The sequence below is a fragment of the Vicia villosa genome, linkage group LG2 (assembly GCF_029867415.1).
Source record: "Vicia villosa cultivar HV-30 ecotype Madison, WI linkage group LG2, Vvil1.0, whole genome shotgun sequence".
Classification (NCBI taxonomy): domain Eukaryota; kingdom Viridiplantae; phylum Streptophyta; class Magnoliopsida; order Fabales; family Fabaceae; genus Vicia; species Vicia villosa.
The window spans coordinates 40,198,218-40,217,282 of record NC_081181.1 but is presented as its reverse complement, the minus strand read 5'-3'; the positions used below and the strand labels follow the sequence as shown (position 1 = coordinate 40,217,282).

The 19,065-nt window shown below is 38.9% G+C and overlaps 1 pseudogene; it reads right to left on the bottom strand.

The window, feature by feature from the left end:
- Positions 1-19,065, bottom strand: part of LOC131648904 (uncharacterized) — a 98,079-nt pseudogene that overhangs the window by 62,797 nt on the left and 16,217 nt on the right.

Below are 19,065 nucleotides of genomic sequence, written 5' to 3'. Positions count from 1 at the left end.
TGAGCATAATCATGCTGCTTGTAGGATTTGTTCAGTTAATCCTCGAGGGTGTTATATTGTGAGAAGAGATTTACAAGAGATGATAGATCAAAGGCTCATCGAGATTCTGAGGGATAGAGATGAAAATGATGTCAATGTGATTGAACCATGCTTTGAAATCCCGGAATGTGTAGAGATTGGTTATTATGGCAAAGCTGCTGTAGAACCTCTTGTGATATGTTTGCCTGGATCTGTACCTTATAGTTCTGACAAAGCTGTACCCTACAGATACAATGCCACCATGTTGGAAGCTGGAAAAGAAGTTGAGATTAAGCCTCTGTCTTCTGTTGAGAATATAGCAGATGTTAGTAGAGTGACTAGAAGCGGATGAGTTTTTACTCAACCTCAAACAGTTGTGGATGTCCAGAGGAATCCTACTCAAGTGCCAGTAAATACGAATGATGCGACAAAAGTGAATGCTGGATCATCTTCAGGAAAGGAGATGGATGAGATTTTGAAGCTTATCAAGATGAGTGATTATAAGATTGTGGATCAGTTGCATCGCACTCCATACAAGATCTCTATAATGGAGCTGCTGACGAGTTCTCCTGCTCATAGGGATTCTTTGATGAAAATACTTGATCAAGCCTTTGTGGATCATGATGTGATGCTGGATCAGTTTAATGGGGTTGTGAGTAATATCACTGCATGTAACAATCTGAGCTTCAGTAATGAAGATTTGCCTGAGGAAGGGAGAAATCATACTTTGGCTTTGCACATCTCTGTCAGTTGCAAAGAGGACTTAATGTCCAATGTGTTGATCGATACTGGTTCATCGCTGAATGTCATGCCGAAATCCACTCTTGCTAAGCTGTCTTATGGTGGTACACCATTGAGATTTAGCAATGTGATTGTCAAGGCTTTTGATGGATCAAAGAAATCAGTGGTCGGAGAGGTTGATTTGCCTATTGGTATTGGACCATTTGTCTTCAAGATTACTTTTCAAGTGATGGACATTTTCCCTGCATACAGTTGCTTATTGGGACGCCCATGGATCCATGAGGCTGGGGCAGTTACTTCGACTCTTCACCAAAAGTTGAAATTTGTGAAAGATGGAAAGATGGTTGTTGTGAATGGAGAACAAGCTTTGCTGATTAGTCATCTCTCTTCGTTCCGTACCATAGAAGCTGATGAAGTGGTCATTGGAACTGCATTCCAAGCCCTGTCTATTAATGATGAATTCAAAAAGGATGAATCTTCCATTGCCTCCTTCAAAGATGCTCAACTGGTGGTTCAGAATGGACATTCAGGAGTCTGGGGACAAGTGGTGAGTCTGCAAGAGAACAAGAATAGAGCTGGTCTGGGATTTTCTGCCTCAGACAAGTCTGTGATGAAGCCGAAATCTTCTTTTCGTCCTTATCAGGAAATGTTCCATAGTGCTGGGTTTCTACATCCGACTCTTCCAGAGGTGGACGCTATTGTTGAAGATGAATCAGATCCAGAAGTGCCAAACTTTGTGACCCATGGAAAGATGATTAAGAACTAGATCACCATTGACATTCCTGAGTGTACTCATGCTTCAAAGTAATTTGCTTTTATGTTTTTCAAAATCCTTTCATTCTGCCCAAGATGAAAGTGAAGTTGTTGGGGCTTTTTCCTGTTTGTTTTAAACATTAAAATCATCAATAAAAGTCATTTTGTTTCTGCATATACATGCTTTTTATCTTTTTGCTTTTTCTGGAAAGTGGTAACAAAAAAAACCTTAAAAACTGTTTTCATTTGCCATAATCAGCACGATTACATGTTTGCATATATCTTTCCTTTTCCTGAAATAATAATCACTTGTGCAGATTAATCAATAAAACCGTTGAAAGTAATGACCCTGCACCCTCTCCTAACTTCGAGTGTCCTGTGTATGAGGCGGAAGAAGAGAGTGATGAATGTATTCCTGATGAGATTTCTAGACTGCTTGAGCACGAGGAAAACACCATTCAGCCGTATAAAGAGCCGTTAGAAGTCATCAACTTGGGTTCTGAAGAAGATAAAAAGGAAGTCAAGATTGGGGCACTGCTTGATCAAGATGTTAAGAAGAGGATGGTAGAGCTTCTTAAAGAGTATGTTGACATTTTTGCGTGGTCCTACTAAGACATGCCTGGGTTGGACACAGATATTGTGGAGCATCATTTGCCGTTAAAACCTGAATGCCCTCCTGTCAAGCAAAAGCTAAGAAAAAGTCATCCTGATATGGCGCAAAAGATTAAGAATGAGGTCTTGAAGCAGATAGACGCAGGTTTCCTTGTCACTTCTGTATATCCTCAATGGATTGCCAATATTGTGCCTGTTCCGAAGAAAGACGGAAAAGTTCGCATGTGTGTTGATTATAGAGATTTGAACAAAGCCAGTCCGAAAGATGATTTTCCTCTACCTCACATTGACATGTTGGTAGATAGCACAGAAAAGTTTGAGGTTTTCTCCTTCATGAATGGTTTTTCAGGATATAATCAGATTAAGATGGCACCTGAAGACATGGAAAAGACAACCTTTATTACGCCATGAGGGACATTCTGTTACAAAGTGATGCCTTTTGGGTTGAAGAATGCTGGCGCGACATATCAAAGGTCCATGACCACTCTTTTCCATGATATGATGCACAAAGAAATTGAGGTTTATATGGATGAAATGATTGCCAAATCCCAGTCAGAGGAATGGCACATGGAGGATCTGTTAAAGTTGTTTCAGCGTTTGAGAAAGTATCGTCTCTGCCTGAATCCGAACAAATGCACATTTGGTGTCCGTTCTGGAAAATTATTGGGTTTCATTGTCAATCAGAGAGGAATTGAAGTAGATCCTGATAAAGTCAAAGCAATTCAGGAAATGCCAGCACCTAAGACTGAGAAACAAGTGAGAGGTTTCCTCGGACGTTTGAATTATATCTCCATGTTCATTTCCAATATGACTGCTACCTGTGAGCCAATCTTCAAGTTGTTAAAGAAAAATCAGGGATGTGTGTGGAATGAAGATTGTCAGAAAGCTTTTGACAACATCAAAGAATATCTGCTTGAACCTCCCATTTTGCTCCCTCCGGCTGAGGGAAGGCCTTTGATTATGTACCTCACAGTACTTGAAAATTCAATGGGATGTGTGTTGGGTCAGCATGACGAGTCTGGTCGAAAAGAGTATGCAATATACTACTTTAGCAAAAAGTTTACCGAGTGCGAAACAAGATACTCGCTGCTTGAGAAAACTTGCTGTGCTTTGGTGTGGGCTGCTCGCCGACTGAGACAGTATATGTTGAATCGCACTACCCTATTAATTTCCAAAATGGATCCGATTAAGTATGTATTTGAGAAACCTGCATTAACTGGAAGGATCGCTCGCTGGCAAATGTTGTTATCAGAATATGATATTGAATATCGAGCTCAGAAAGCTGTGAAAGGAAGTGTGTTGGCAGAGTACCTCGCTCACCAACCAATTGATGATCATCAATCTATCAGAATGGACTTCCCAGATGAAGATATAATGTATTTGAGATCTCAAGATTGGGATGAACCATTGCCAGAAGAAGGACCAGATCCTGAATCCAAGTGGGGTTTAATTTTTGATGGAGCTTCTAACGTTCATGGCCATGGAATTGGCGCCATTATTGTCACTCCGCAAGGGTCACATGTACCTTTCACTGCAAGGATATGTTTTGATTGTACAAATAATATTGCTGAGTATGAAGCTTGCATCATGGGACTTGAAGAGGCTATTGATCAGTGATTTTCACACATATATTTACCATTGTTTTTAAGTATTTTTAAGTTATGTTATTTAGTGTTTTATTTCATTATTCGTCATTTTATGCTTTGGTTGTATGTTTTAATGTTTTCAGGATCATATGAATAAATCGGGAAATAAGGAAGAAAAAGTGGAGTTCTGAAGGCTGCACGACCTTTGCAGACCTGCACGGCCCGTGCAGAATCAAATGTCATCTCCCATACAAAAACCAGAGAGTTTGCACGGGCGCCAGTGCAGCTTGGCACGGCCCGTGCAAGAAGGTCTGAAGCTTGAAGATTTTATTGGCAAAGTCTGGGAGTTGCACGGCCCGTGCAGACCTGCACAGCCCGTGCAGGTTGCGCGGACAAAATTTCTATTTTTTGGAATTTTCAAGTACACTCATCTGGAAGGGCATTTTTGGCATTTGACTTGGCTGTAATAGACCTAGACTATTTAAGTTAATTTCTAAAATTGCCAGGGGGACTTTTGGACAATTTAGAGAAAAGAATACAAGAGAAGATTGGAGAAAGCAAGGGTTTTGGAGAGAAGAAGATCTTCATGAACGGAAGCAATTGAAGATTCAATCTCCTCCAATTTCTTGTAATGTCTTTATTCATTATTATGTTTTCTTTGAATACTATGAGTAGCTAAACCCCCCAAGGCTAGGGGGGTGGCTCTGATTTAACTTTATAATGACTCTGAGTTTGCAATTGCAATAACAATCATGTTTTTAATTGTTGATTTATTCTCTTGATGTTTCTAATGCTTTTCCTTTCGGACAAATTGGAATTGATCTATGATTATCATTTAGGCGGACCACCATTGATAATGCTTTCATGAGAATATGCTATAATAGATATTACCTAGGACTAGGAATACCTTATAGTAACCGGATATTCTTGATAACTTAGTTGCTTGATTTCATTGTAAACCTCTAAGGACTTAGGGTTTAGGATGAAGGATCAAAGGTTTTTTCACTAAGGACTTAGGATCAAACAACCTTAAGAACCAGTAATTGATTATTTAAAATAAGTTGTTGCAATAGAAATTTCAGAGTTGTTACATTGTTAATCATCCACTATCCCTAGCATGTTACTCACATTTGTTACAAAGTCAATTTTATTTACTGCTTATTCTATTTTTCGTTAAGTTATAATTACCAAACAAAACCCCATTGAAAATTTTGTTTAATTGAACCTTGAATTGAACTCATTATTCCTGCGCAGTCCCTGAGATCGACATTCGGGGAATTTTCCCTATTATTACAAGAGGCAAAATAGTACACTTGCTATTTTACCGATCAAGTTTTTGGCGCCGTTGCCGAGGACTGTCATAATATTGAGTTTAAGTTGAGTTCAATTAGAATTTTGTTGCTCTGCGACTAAAATTTTATTTTCTGCACTTTTTATTTTTATTTTTTTAATTCTAATATTTGTCTAAGCTGTGCATGCGAGGTAAGGCCTCAGCTGAATTTCTTTTTGACGCAGAAATTGAAAGAACCTTGCACGCAAGGCGTAGACAAGCTCGTCAAGAGAAACTGGAATCTAAAGAAGAAGTTGTGACAGTTCATTCAGATTCTGAAAGTGAAGAGGAAGTTATGGGCGAGAATCCACCTCCACCTAAGAGACTCCTCGGAGACTATGGTGTTGTGAATACACCAGGTGGGAGACTAACAATTGTCAACCAACCGGTAAATGTTCCTAATTTTCAATTGCATCCAAGCACCATCACTCAGCTCGAAAGAAAGCCTTTCACCGGAAAGGTTAATGAAGATGCAAACAAGCACTTGCAAAGATTTTTGACCATGAGCACCACTCTGAAAATTGATGGTCATACTGAAGAAGCCAAGAAGCTAAGAATGTTTCCTTTCACCTTAGCCGAAGAGGCAGAAGAGTGGTTTTATTCCCTCCCAGCGGGCAGTATCACATCGTGGGAAGAGATGGAAAAGGCCTTCCTGAATGACTATTTTCCAGCGTCAGTCTTTCTAAGAAAAAGGTATGAAATTCTGAACTTTAAGCAGAAAGAGGGTGAACCGTTGGGAGATGCCTACAAAAGATTCAAGAGGATCCTCGTAGCTTGCCCAACTCATAACATGGATCATACTGAACAGATGCAAGTATTTGTTAATGGGCTTAAAATAAAGACAAAGCAGTTGATCGATACGGTAGCCGGTGGCTCAACTAATTTCTCAACAGCCACTGGTATCAAGAAAATCATTGAAGCTATTGCTGCGAATGAGCATTTGGAATTATATGACCGTAGTGTAAGCCATCCTGAAGGGATAATTGATTTGAAGTTGGCTAATCAAGTTGTAAAAATGGAAGGCCAAATTGCAGCTGAAGTTGAGAGAAGACTAAAGAAGATGACTGTTGAGACTCAAACTGTCGCTCAAGTTCAACCGGCTCAAACTGTCAACTGTGAGATTTGTAGCGGCCCTCACCAAACTGTGTATTGTTTTGCAACTCCTCAACAAATTGAAGAGATCAAGTTCTTGAGGCAAAACAATCCGTATTCTAACACCTATAATCCAGGGTGGAAGAATCATCCAAATTTTGCTTGGAAAGATCAACAACTACAAGGCACCCAGAAGGCAGAGTGGGAAGTGGCAATTGAAAGATTGGCTGGGCCGTGCTCTCAGTTCCAAGAGGAAACAAGAAACAACCACAGAAACACCACCGCCTCAATTAAAAATCTAGAAGTTCAAGTGGGTCAGATAGCACAACATCTCACTCTACAGGCACAAGGTACCTTTCCGAGCTCAACTGTGAAAAATCCGAAAGACCAAGAGAAGATTAATGTTGTTACTACAAGAAGTAGGAGAGTAGCAGAACCTGAAAAAGAAAAAGAGGAAATAGATGACCCCATGGTAATAGAGGTGGATCTGGAAATAAGAGAGAATCCAAAAGAGCCAGAAGTTGTGGTACCACCGGTTAAACCAATTGAAGAAAAAAATAAGAAAGACGCTGAACCGGTGATAAAACTACCCTTCCCCTCCAGAGTGACAAAGAAGGGTTCAAGAGAGAAAGACTTTGAGAAGTTTACTAAATTGTTCAAAAAGTTAGAGGTAAATCTACCATTCTTTGAAGCACTTGAGCACATGCCTTTGTATAAGAAATTCATGAAGGAGGTGTTGGCGAAAAAGAGATCACTAGGAGGAGAACCAAAAATTGCAACGGAGAAGTGTGGTATAGTCTCGACAGTAAGAAAGATCCCAATAAAGAGGAAAGACCCTGGGGCGGTGGCGATACCATGCACTATCAAGAATATAGCATTTAAGAAGGTACTCCTCGATTCTGGGTCTAGTGTGAGTTTAATGCCTTTGTCCATTTTCAAAAAGCTTGAATTAGAAAAGATTAGTGAAAGTAAGACACAGTTAAGGTTCGCTGATCACACCATTAAGAAATCCTATGGGGTAGTTGAAGATGTGCTAGTGGAAGTTGATAAGTTTGTATTCCCTGTTGACTTCCACATTATGGATATTCCGGAAGACGAAGAAACTCCTATCCTTCTTGGGAGACCATTTTTGTCGACAGGTCGCTGCAACTTCGACATTGAAAAAGGGACACTAACGCTGAAATCATTTGATGAAGAAGTAACCTTGAAGATGTTAGGAGTTAAGAAAAATAGGGCAGGTGTGAATGAGAAAACTTCAGCTGGTATGACAGAAGGTGAAAAAGAAGACAAAAATCCTAAAAAGATCCAAGAAAAAGTTTCAAGCATAGCCTCTCGGGTGGAACCAACTTATGTAGCTGTCAAAAGTCCTAAGAAAGCTAAGGAAGTCAAGAAGAATGTGGGAAGTAAATTGAAGAGAACGGATTTCCATGCTTTTCATCTTCATGAGCTCGTGGTTGCGGAAGTGATGAGCAACAAGGTTTGGAAAAGGAAATACCCTCCATAATAAAGGGAAATGGACCGTCGAGCCATCCGACGTTAAACGAAGCGCTTCGTGGGAGGCAACCCACGGGTTTAATAATTAATTTTTCTGTTTGTTTTTGTTATTTTCAGGAAATAAAAGAGGACGTCTTTGGTGAAAGCTTGGAAGTGATTATTAGAGTGCATTACCCTCTGTGAGTCACCTCTCTCAGGCTCGTTCTGAAACATTGAGGCCAATGTTTAGTTCATGTTTGGGGGAGGCTCTTCTCTTTGCATTTTATTTTTATGTTATTTTTATGTATTGGTATGATGTGAAACCATAAAGTGAATTCTGCCCAAATTTTGTCCGAAATTTTAATTTTTGTTGAAGAAGTTTTGATCCTAAAGAGTGATCAGGAATAGTGTATAGATATGAAACGAGGTTTGTTTGAGGACAGGAAGTGCGGAATAATGTGACAAGAAGAGGTTTGTTTAAACACCCTTGGTTCCCTAAAAGAAATACGAGTCTAACGTGTAGATTTGCACCATAGTACTTGTCTCCTGAGAAGTACTTCTCGAGTAGTTTATTGATACAGTCGGGCATAATTCAGATTCACTTGCATGGTGACTGGTTGAGAAAAAAAAAGAGATATAAAGTTGGCACCAAATGATGAAAAGGCGGTAAAAGGCAATCGGCTCGCTAAGTTGGGTAACCCTCACCCGGTTATTCATCCTAAAGGAGATTGATCCCCAAACGTCGTCCAAAAGGACAATATATAACTGCAAAGTTTGAAAATTTCATCGGTAATAAAAAGTAGCCAATGCTGCTAGTTTGGTGCCACGAAAAGAAAATAAGAAGCCTTGATTCGTCTCATGCAGGTGATGAGTATTATAAGAGATGCAGTTCCTTAATATGATTGTCCGAATGAAAGAGGAGGAAAATCGGAAAGAGACTTAAGTGCAAAGCATAGTTGGAGAGGTATCCGAAACGGGAGCTTGAGGTTTAATGTGGTAACAAAACTCGTCGCGTCATGTGAATGCCGGACCAACTGTGTCTCTATCAATACAGATGGATATCTCACGTATGAACACCGTGTGCTTTGAGGGTCATTAACTTTTGTAAATGTTGCTTGAGGTCAAGCAACGGTTTAAGTTTGGGGGAGTTTGATCAGTGATTTTCACACATATATTTACCATTGTTTTTAAGTATTTTTAAGTTATGTTATTTAGTGTTTTATTTCATTATTCGTCATTTTATGCTTTGGTTGTATGTTTTAATGTTTTCAGGATCATATGAATAAATCGGGAAATAAGGAAGAAAAAGTGGAGTTCTGAAGGCTGCACGGCCTGTGCAGACCTGCACGGCCCGTGCAGAATCAAATGTCATCTCCCATACAAAAACCAGAGAGTTTGCACGGGCGCCAGTGCAGCTTGGCACGACCCGTGCAAGAAGGTCTGAAGCTTGAAGATTTTATTGGCAAAGTCTGGGAGTTGCACGGCCCGTGCAGACCTGCACGGCCCGTGCAGGTTGCGCGGACAAAATTTCTATTTTTTGGAATTTTCAAGTACACTCATCCGGAAGGGCATTTTTGGCATTTGACTTGGCTGTAATAGACCTAGACTATTTAAGTTAGTTTCTAAAATTGCCAGGGGGACTTTTGGACAATTTAGAGAAAAGAATACAAGAGAAGATTGGAGAAAGCAAGGGTTTTGGAGAGAAGAAGATCTTCATGAACGGAAGCAATTGAAGATTCAATCTCCTCCAATTTCTTGTAATGTCTTTATTCATTATTATGTTTTCTTTGAATACTATGAGTAGCTAAACCCCCCAATGCTAGGGGGTGGCTCTGATTTAACTTTATAATGACTCTGAGTTTGCAATTGCAATAACAATCATGTTTTTAATTGTTGATTTATTCTCTTGATGTTTCTAATGCTTTTCCTTTCGGACAAATTGGAATTGATCTATGATTATCATTTAGGCGGACCACCATTGATAATGCTTTCATGAGAATATGCTATAATAGATATTACCTAGGACTAGGAATACCTTATAGTAACCGGATATTCTTGATAACTTAATTTCTTGATTTCATTGTAAACCTCTAAGGACTTAGGGTTTAGGATGAAGGATCAAAGGTTTTTTCACTAAGGACAGGATCAAACAACCTTAAGAACCAGTAATTGATTATTTAAAATAAGTTGTTGCAATAGAAATTTCAGAGTTGTTACATTGTTAATCATCCACTATCCCTAGCATGTTACTCACATTTGTTACAAAGTCAATTTCATTTACTGCTTATTCTATTTTTCGTTAAGTTATAATTACCAAACAAAACCCCATTGAAATTTTTGTTTAATTGAACCTTGAATTGAACTCATTATTCCTGCGCAGTCCCTGAGATCGACATTCGGGGAATTTTCCCTATTATTACAAGAGGCAAAATAGTACACTTGCTATTTTACCGATCAAGTTTTTGGCGCCGTTGCCGAGGATTGTCATAATATTGAGTTTAAGTTGATGTTTTGTATAAAAGGAGATTGGCTGGCAGTTTCTTCATCAATGCTGATGTTTTGTATAAAAGGAATTATGACATGGTTGTGCTCAGATGCGTGGATAGACACGAAGCAGACATGCTGATGCATGAAATCCATGAAGGATCTTTTGGTACTCATTCCAATGGACATTCGATGGCTAAAAAGATGCTTAGAGCAGGTTACTATTGGCTGACAATGGAATCTGATTGCTACAAGTTTGTAAAGAAGTGTCACAAGTGTCAAGTGTATGCTGACAAGATTCATGTGCCTCCGACACTTCTCAATGTTATTTCCTCTCCATGGCCTTTCTCTATGTGGGGTATCGATATGATTGGTATGATTGAACCCAAGGCTTCGAATGGACATCGATTCATCCTAGTAGCAATTGATTATTTTACCAAGTGGGTAGAAGCTGCTTCATATGCTAATGTAACAAAGCAAGTTGTGGTCAGATTTATCAAGAACAACATCATCTGCAGATATGGTGTACCGAGCAAGATCATCACTGATAATGGCTCGAATCTGAATAATAGCATGATGAGAGAACTGTGTGAAAGTTTCAAAATTGAACATCACAACTCTTTGCCTTATAGGCCAAAGATGAATGGAGCTGTTGAAGCAGCAAATAAGAATATTAAGAAGATTGTGCAAAAGATGGTTGTTACGTATAAGGACTGGCATGAGATGCTCCCATTTGCTTTGCATGGGTACCGTACATCTGTTCTTACTTCAACCGGGGCAACCCCCTTTTCTTTGGTTTACGGTATGGAAGCAATGCTCCCCATTGAGGTTGAGATTCCATCACTGAGAGTTTTAATGGAAACCAAGTTATCTGTGTTAGACGCTGGCCTTAGGATCTAGAGGGGGGGTGAATAGATCGTTCACAGTTTTACGGATTTAAACGACTTTTCAGCGGAAGTGATTCTGAATCGACTCGCGTCTATTCCGAACCACTATCGAAACGATTATATATGTGTTTAAAAAACCAGTCAAAGACTTGAGGTAAGTGATAAGAGAATATGTTGCAGAATCAAAGCGTTGCTCTTATTGAAAATCAGATTAACTTTTTGTATGATGGACAATGTTTGCAATGCAGTAAGATTGATAGAAACAAATATACAAACACTTGGTGATAATGATCAAATTGAAGGTAATTCAATGTGTGGTGGATTGTGATGTTTATGTAAGTTCTTAATTCACAATCTTAACACTCGAATCGTTGATCAATTTGCTATTATAACCAAATATGAACAGAATGTAAATGAAAAAGTAAAAGCGACAAGAACACGATATTTGTTTAGGCAGTTCGTCGATCGTCCTCGCTACGACTACGTCTGCCCCCAATTCCAAATTGAAATTGGGTAATCTTTCATTAATGTTGAAAGTAGTATATACAAAGAAGATAACAAAGCGATAAACGATAAACCAATTATGTCGATCCTTTGAATCTTCTTCCCCCTTAATCTTGAGCAAGATCAAGGTTATCCAAGAGCTTCACTTTGATTCCCTTCTGCAGTGTCTTGATTCCTTGAACTCCCCGTTCCTCAATCGTTACACTCAGCCGAATCCTCAATGAACGTCTCCTGATAAAAACCCCCAAGAACCACCCGTCGTGGAGGACAAAACCCGCAGATTTTATTCACCAACAAACCCCACAAACCTTCACCCACTAGGAATCTTCAATTCCGTTCCATGGACGTTATCGAACTCATCACTAACCCGCAACGCAAGAATGATTATGTGTAATTGTGTTGGAGATGATGAAGAACGAAGATGAGAAGCGTTTGTGTATCTTTCAGTCGTTGGTGTTGCATTTGATAAATGAACCTTTGACAATATATATAATAGCTTAACAGTTGGAGATGAGAGAAACAGAATTTTTTGGCATTCTTGATCAGTTAGGTCGACCTCTTGTAGTGCTTAGGTCGACCTAGCAGAGCTTGCAGAATTTTGCTCCCAGTTAGGTCGACCTGTTTAAGGAGTAGGTCGACCAGAATCCTCTTCAAATGCATTCTGGGGACATTTTCTCAGATTAGGTCGACCTAGTTGTTGTGTAGGTCGACCTAGCAGACTGGTATGTAAATTTTGTAGATGTTTTGATTGGCTGCATTTTGTGGTAAAACATTCATGTGTATTCTGTTGTCTTGACTAAGGTCATGACATGTGGTGTGTAGTGTTAAAGGTTATGCAGGTTCTGGTTGTGTAAGCTAATACATGCTGTGAGTTGGATGTCATGCTCGACGTCATGACATCAGTGTTTGACAGCAGTAGCTGCTACATTTTCTATTCTATTTCTATTATGTTTCCTTATTTATCTCAGTCTTTATTTTGGGAAACTAAAGATTGTGCTGATTGTACATCAGTAATAGAACAAATCATGGGCTGTCTTTTTGGCACCCTGATATGTGAGAAGCAGAGAATTGAAGTGAAGAATACTGTTTGCTGTGATTTATGCAGAACAGGTACAACATCAAGATGTTCTATGGAATGTCACGACATGCTCTGTGACATCAGTATTTGACAGCAGTTACTGTTATATTTAGCTGTCACGCGCCTGCTGAGCTGGAATATAAAGATTCAGTAAGTACTCAAAAGATGCAGAATATTCTATGGAATATTATGCAATCCTATGTGGCGCAGGTTTAAAGGTCAAGAGAATCAAGATTAGAATATTCGAGAATTATGCAGTTTCTAATTATGAAGATAAATTAGGAAACTTATGATTGAAGACCTTGTTTTTAGCAGAAAGTTTTCTGTGATTTGTAACAGCAAATAATGTTGTGATTGTAAGCCCAAGTCCAGTTGGGAATAGGTTATAAATAGGAAACTTTGTAACCTAGTTTTGTAAGCTAGCCGAGTATTGACAAGATGTAGTTTTTAGGGTTAGCCGTGTAAGTGAACCACCCAGGTTGTGGGATGGTCACTGATTTGTGCCTCGAAGCCTGTAGGTAAGAGGTTTATTATATTCACTCAGAAGCTGTGAAGCAATGAGTGAAGATTGTGTTCTTGGAACTACTCCATTATGTATATTTAAATTGTTGGTGATTAAGCCGTCGATGCAGTGGCTGAGTTGTTGACTGCTAGACATCATTGCTATGATTGGGAGTGGAATGGAGATATTCCATATCTAGGGAGAACCTAGGTAGAAGGGTCATTGGGTAGTGATTAAGTGAGGAGTTGTAAACTGGGAGTTTAGCTCTGAATTGATACTGCTAATAGTGGACTTCATCCCTGGCTTGGTATGCCCCCAGAGTAGGTTGATTGAACCGAACTGGGTGAACAATTCTGTTGTGTTGTTTATGTTTCTGCATTGTTTATTTGTAAGTTCAGTTTGGATGTCATAACATCGTGCATGACATCAGTGTGTGATTTAATGACTGTACTAACACAGAATCTCTGCTAAGAAGATTTGTTAATGTTAACTGAACTGATATGGGATCCCAACACTTCCAGACTTCTGGATGTTAGATGTAATAAATAATTGAGGGATCTGTATGTACTGCCTCAGCCAAGCTGATGACAGACCAGATGTCACAACATCGTATATGACATCTGGGGTCTGTCTTACCAGAATTTCAATTGGTATCAGAGCAGGCATCCTGTCTGTTTCTGGATGAGATCCATGGGAGATACTTTCTGGTTGTTGGAGGTAGTTGATTGTTCGAACATTCATGTTCATATTGAATGGTCCCTAGAAGTGGAGGATGGACCTATGTGTGGAAGACTGGACCAAACTGACCATATCAGGTGTATTCTCTTGGCAAGGGAAGATGGTGTTACTGATTTCAAGGATATCCAAATGATTCATGCGGGAGTGAAGAATTTGGGGTGTTTTATTCAGCATATAGCAAGGTACAGAGAAGAAGATTGTCAAAACCTTCATGCGGGAGTGAAGTTAATGATAAGGTATTCTTTGTGCTTATCTGTTTCTTTCTGGTCAGAATATTGGTTAGGTCTTGTTGTGTTACTTGAAGAAGAAGAAAGCATATTGTTGGATTGTTCAGCTGCAATTCTTGGATGTCATGCTTACAACTGGTTCTGGGAGTAAGCATTGTGTAATCTCTGTTGATATATGGCTATTTTCTGCTGCATAGCATCTGATGCATAATCCTATCTTTGAAAGAAGATCTCTAGGGTTATATGGTTTTCAACAGAATTTGTAGCAGATTGTTTTCAACTTTAGTACAAGTGTCAAAGATACTTGAGATTTTTTCTCAAGTCCACTCATAAAGGCATGGTTATTGAGGTTGAAGAGGTTCATATGATCAGTGTTCCTCATGTTCATCTGCAAAGTTGTTTGATAATCCTCAAGATTGTCAAGAATTGTGTGTTCCAAGAAGAAGGAACTGATGGCATACTGGTATGCAGCTACCAGTTGAAGAACAGATGTTCTGGTGCTAAACTTATGTAGTGTGAGTACATTTGTTTGGAACCTACTCCTGATCTGGAAGAGGAGACATCTGCTGTTTGTGTTGATTGGTCAGAATACAATCAATTGAACCTTCCATCCCAAATGTTAGTTTATTTCAGGCATAAGCTTATGGGAGTTGGAAGAAGAGCTCAGTGTAAGTGAAAGGATTCATTCAGTTTTTCTTATCAAGACCTCTATGAAAATTCAAGATGAGCTTATATCTGGTATGTTCTTTTGATCAAAGGAACCAGATGTGTGAATTGTTTTCTTAACCATAGAACAGTTAGTGGTGAAAACTGAATAATGTGTATCGTGCATAGTGAAATATGGTTTTGAATATTGTGTGATGATTCAAGGGAGTCAGATTACTGTGTGGAATCTGAGGTATTTTCAGGAGTTATGTCATAAGTGAATCTGTTCTAGAAACCTTGTTGAGGGAATCTCCTCATGGGGTACAGATTGTGGCATCCATTATCTCAAAGTCAGAAGAGAAGTCTGAAGAAAAGCTTATTGAGATATGGCATATATTATCCCTTAATCATGACTGATGTGTAGCTGAGCTGATGGTGTTGGTCGTGCTTTATTTGTCTTTCCCCATGTGTCATACAGGAGATGTTGAATGAGAAATCCAAAGAGTCTAAATGAATGATGTCATAACAGATGTTGTAACATCATTGTCAATGCTTTCATGTATGAAGAAGAGATCATTTAGAAGGACCTGGTGTGAGAAGCAAATTCTATCTGAGTGACTAATAGGTGCTTTGACGGGAGACTTAGTACTTATTGGATGTACAGCCTGAATACAGATTCATATACTCTGTCGGGAGCTAAGTATGTGTATGAAGTGTCCATGGTCCGATTTGAACTATGCATCAATTATAGTTATGTGTTATCTTCAATTAAGCATTAAGAAAGGCAATGGTTGGCTGGTGAGTTGATTCAAGAAGAAGAAACATATAGGAGATGGTGAGTGTCTTGATGGGAGCTGGATATTTACATCAACTATGTGGAAGAAGAAGAAGATGTATGTGATGCTTTGTTTTGTATGTTACATCACAACACTTGAAGACACCAGTAAAGATTAGGTTCAGACCTATCTGTTGAAGACATGTTCAAGAGCTATTTAGAAGTTTCTTCTACTTCAAGGTACATGAAGTGGCAGTCTGGATCTTGTGTAGCAAGCAAACTAAGGATTCCAAATTTGGAAAGTGTGGCAGTTCCAAATGAAGAATGCTTCAGGTTAAGGACAATTATTCAAAACATCCTTATGTTGTAATTCTCAGGGGGAGTATGAAGTATGACAAGACATCAATCAGTGTAGGTGATGGTAACATGTTCTGGCAATTCGTGTTTACTTTCATGATGAAGACTTCAGTAGTGAGTATGACTATGAAGACAGAAGTTTGGTGAGATGATCAACATAGCTGTAGATAAAAAGGATTCTTCTAATTCTAATTCGAGAGTATGTTAATCATTATGAGAAACATCATATCAAGGAGGATTTCAAATTATCTTGGCAGACCATGATCAGAGTGCAACTCGGTAGGGTTATGATCAACAAGTGGAAGAAGTGGCAGTTCTTTATGTTGAGTCTGTGGCAACCTTTCTATGGAAGCATCAAGTGTCAAAAGGTTATTTGTTAATTATTTCAGGTGGAGATAAGGTGGTAGACTTGAATCTGTTGAAGAAAGAGAAGTGGAGTTAGTTGAATGTACTGAGCTGTTCAACTGTATCTTAATGTTATACAAGATGTTATAACATCTAAATTCTGATGTGAGTATATTTTGTAAAGGAGTTACTTTGTAATAGTGAAGTGTGTTAGCTAGTTAGTTGGGCAGAGGGTGCGTTCTTGAAGATATGAAGATGCGTCTTATATTTTCCATTCATCATTACAAGTTTTCCTGTATGAAGCACAAATTATCTCAGATAGGGGGAGTGTCTTCTTAGTTCAAGATATAATTCTAGAAAACTATCTTGGTCTGTTATACTCTATCATCATAATGAAGGTGGTCCAAGTCAGCAGGAGCTTTTTCAACTTAGTTAGAGGAAGTTTCTTATGAAAAGGTTTATTTAACAAGATGTATCATTACAGTCAGCCTTTCTGGGAATGGTTGAATCTAATCATGTGCGTCTGGTATCCACAAATCTTGAACTCGTCTAGTGGCTGCATGTCAACAAGTGTTGGAAGGCTCTTCACAGTTGCAATATACAGTCTCAAGGTGGTCATGTCATGAAGAGTAACTTTTAAGGGGGAGATGTCCGTTGCTTTGGCAACATTTATGGCCAAACAGGGGGAGAAGAGAGTGTCACCCCAGATCATATTGAACAAGTTGGTTCTGTTCATGTTATGTGATAGTGTAGCTTGTGGAACTTGTTCAGCACGACTGATGTTTTGATGTGCTTTGCATAACTTGTAGTTTGCTAGTTGTTTTTCTACTATGTTTCTCTAATGTGGTGACAGAATGTTTTAGCCAAAAATTTGCCAAAGGGGGAGATTGTAGATGTTTTGATTGGCTGCATTTTGTGGTAAAACATTCATGTGTATTCTGTTGTCTTGACTAAGGTCATGACATGTGGTGTGTAGTGTTAAAGGTTATGCAGGTTCTGGTTGTGTAAGCTAATACATGCTGTGAGTTGGATGTCATGCTCGACGTCATGACATCAGTGTTTGACAGCAGTAGCTGCTACATTTTCTATTCTATTTCTATTATGTTTCCTTATTTATCTCAGTCTTTATTTTGGGAAACTAAAGATTGTGCTGATTGTACATCAGTAATAGAACAAATCATGGGCTGTCTTTTTGGCACCCTGATATGTGAGAAGCAGAGAATTGAAGTGAAGAATACTGTTTGCTGTGATTTATGCAGAACAGGTACAACATCAAGATGTTCTATGGAATGTCACGACATGCTCTGTGACATCAGTATTTGACAGCAGTTACTGTTATATTTAGCTGTCACGCGCCTGCTGAGCTGGAATATAAAGATTCAGTAAGTACTCAAAAGATGCAGAATATTCTATGGAATATTATGCAATCCTATGTGGCGCAGGTTTAAAGGTCAAGAGAATCAAGATTAGAATATTCGAGAATTATGCAGTTTCTAATTATGAAGATAAATTAGGAAACTTATGATTGAAGACCTTGTTTTTAGCAGAAAGTTTTCTGTGATTTGTAACAGCAAATAATGTTGTGATTGTAAGCCCAAGTCCAGTTGGGAATAGGTTATAAATAGGAAACTTTGTAACCTAGTTTTGTAAGCTAGCCGAGTATTGACAAGATGTAGTTTTTAGGGTTAGCCGTGTAAGTGAACCACCCAGGTTGTGGGATGGTCACTGATTTGTGCCTCGAAGCCTGTAGGTAAGAGGTTTATTATATTCACTCAGAAGCTGTGAAGCAATGAGTGAAGATTGTGTTCTTGGAACTACTCCATTATGTATATTTAAATTGTTGGTGATTAAGCCGTCGATGCAGTGGCTGAGTTGTTGACTGCTAGACATCATTGCTATGATTGGGAGTGGAATGGAGATATTCCATATCTAGGGAGAACCTAGGTAGAAGGGTCATTGGGTAGTGATTAAGTGAGGAGTTGTAAACTGGGAGTTTAGCTCTGAATTGATACTGCTAATAGTGGACTTCATCCCTGGCTTGGTATGCCCCCAGAGTAGGTTGATTGAACCGAACTGGGTGAACAATTCTGTTGTGTTGTTTATGTTTCTGCATTGTTTATTTGTAAGTTCAGTTTGGATGTCATAACATCGTGCATGACATCAGTGTGTGATTTAATGACTGTACTAACACAGAATCTCTGCTAAGAAGATTTGTTAATGTTAACTGAACTGATATGGGATCCCAACACTTCCAGACTTCTGGATGTTAGATGTAATAAATAATTGAGGGATCTGTATGTACTGCCTCAGCCAAGCTGATGACAGACCAGATGTCACAACATCGTATATGACATCTGGGGTCTGTCTTACCAGAATTTCAAATTTCATCAATTTAGGTCGACCTAGATGATGTGTGAGTCGACCTAGCAGAAGTATATGGATTTTTCTCCATTTTAGGTCGACCTGGGTTGACAGTAGGTCGACCTAACTGCTGGTTTTCTGCATTCTTCTTGATCTGCTTGTGTTGAGTCGACCTATAAGTATAATAGATCAACCTGTACTATCATGAGTGATCAATGCTTGCTTTTCTTTGAGTTTTCTGCTTCCGCCTTGTTGTTTGAATGCTTATTTGAGTTTGCCATGAATCAAAAACATCTTTGAGTGTAATCTTGTATTCACATGCTCCCCCTTTTTGATGATGGCAAACCATTAGTCGAAGCTTTGGTGGTAAGTGATAAAGACTCAACAAAGCTCCCCTGTACATCCAGCATCTATCTCTCAACAAGGCAATCTCTCAACAAAGCTCCCCCGTACACTCAGCATCTATCTCCCCCTTTGTCAACATCAAAAAGAGATACAACGACAATAGAAGAGTAACGAGAGAAACATAGATAAAATGCTAGCATTCATAAAAAAGG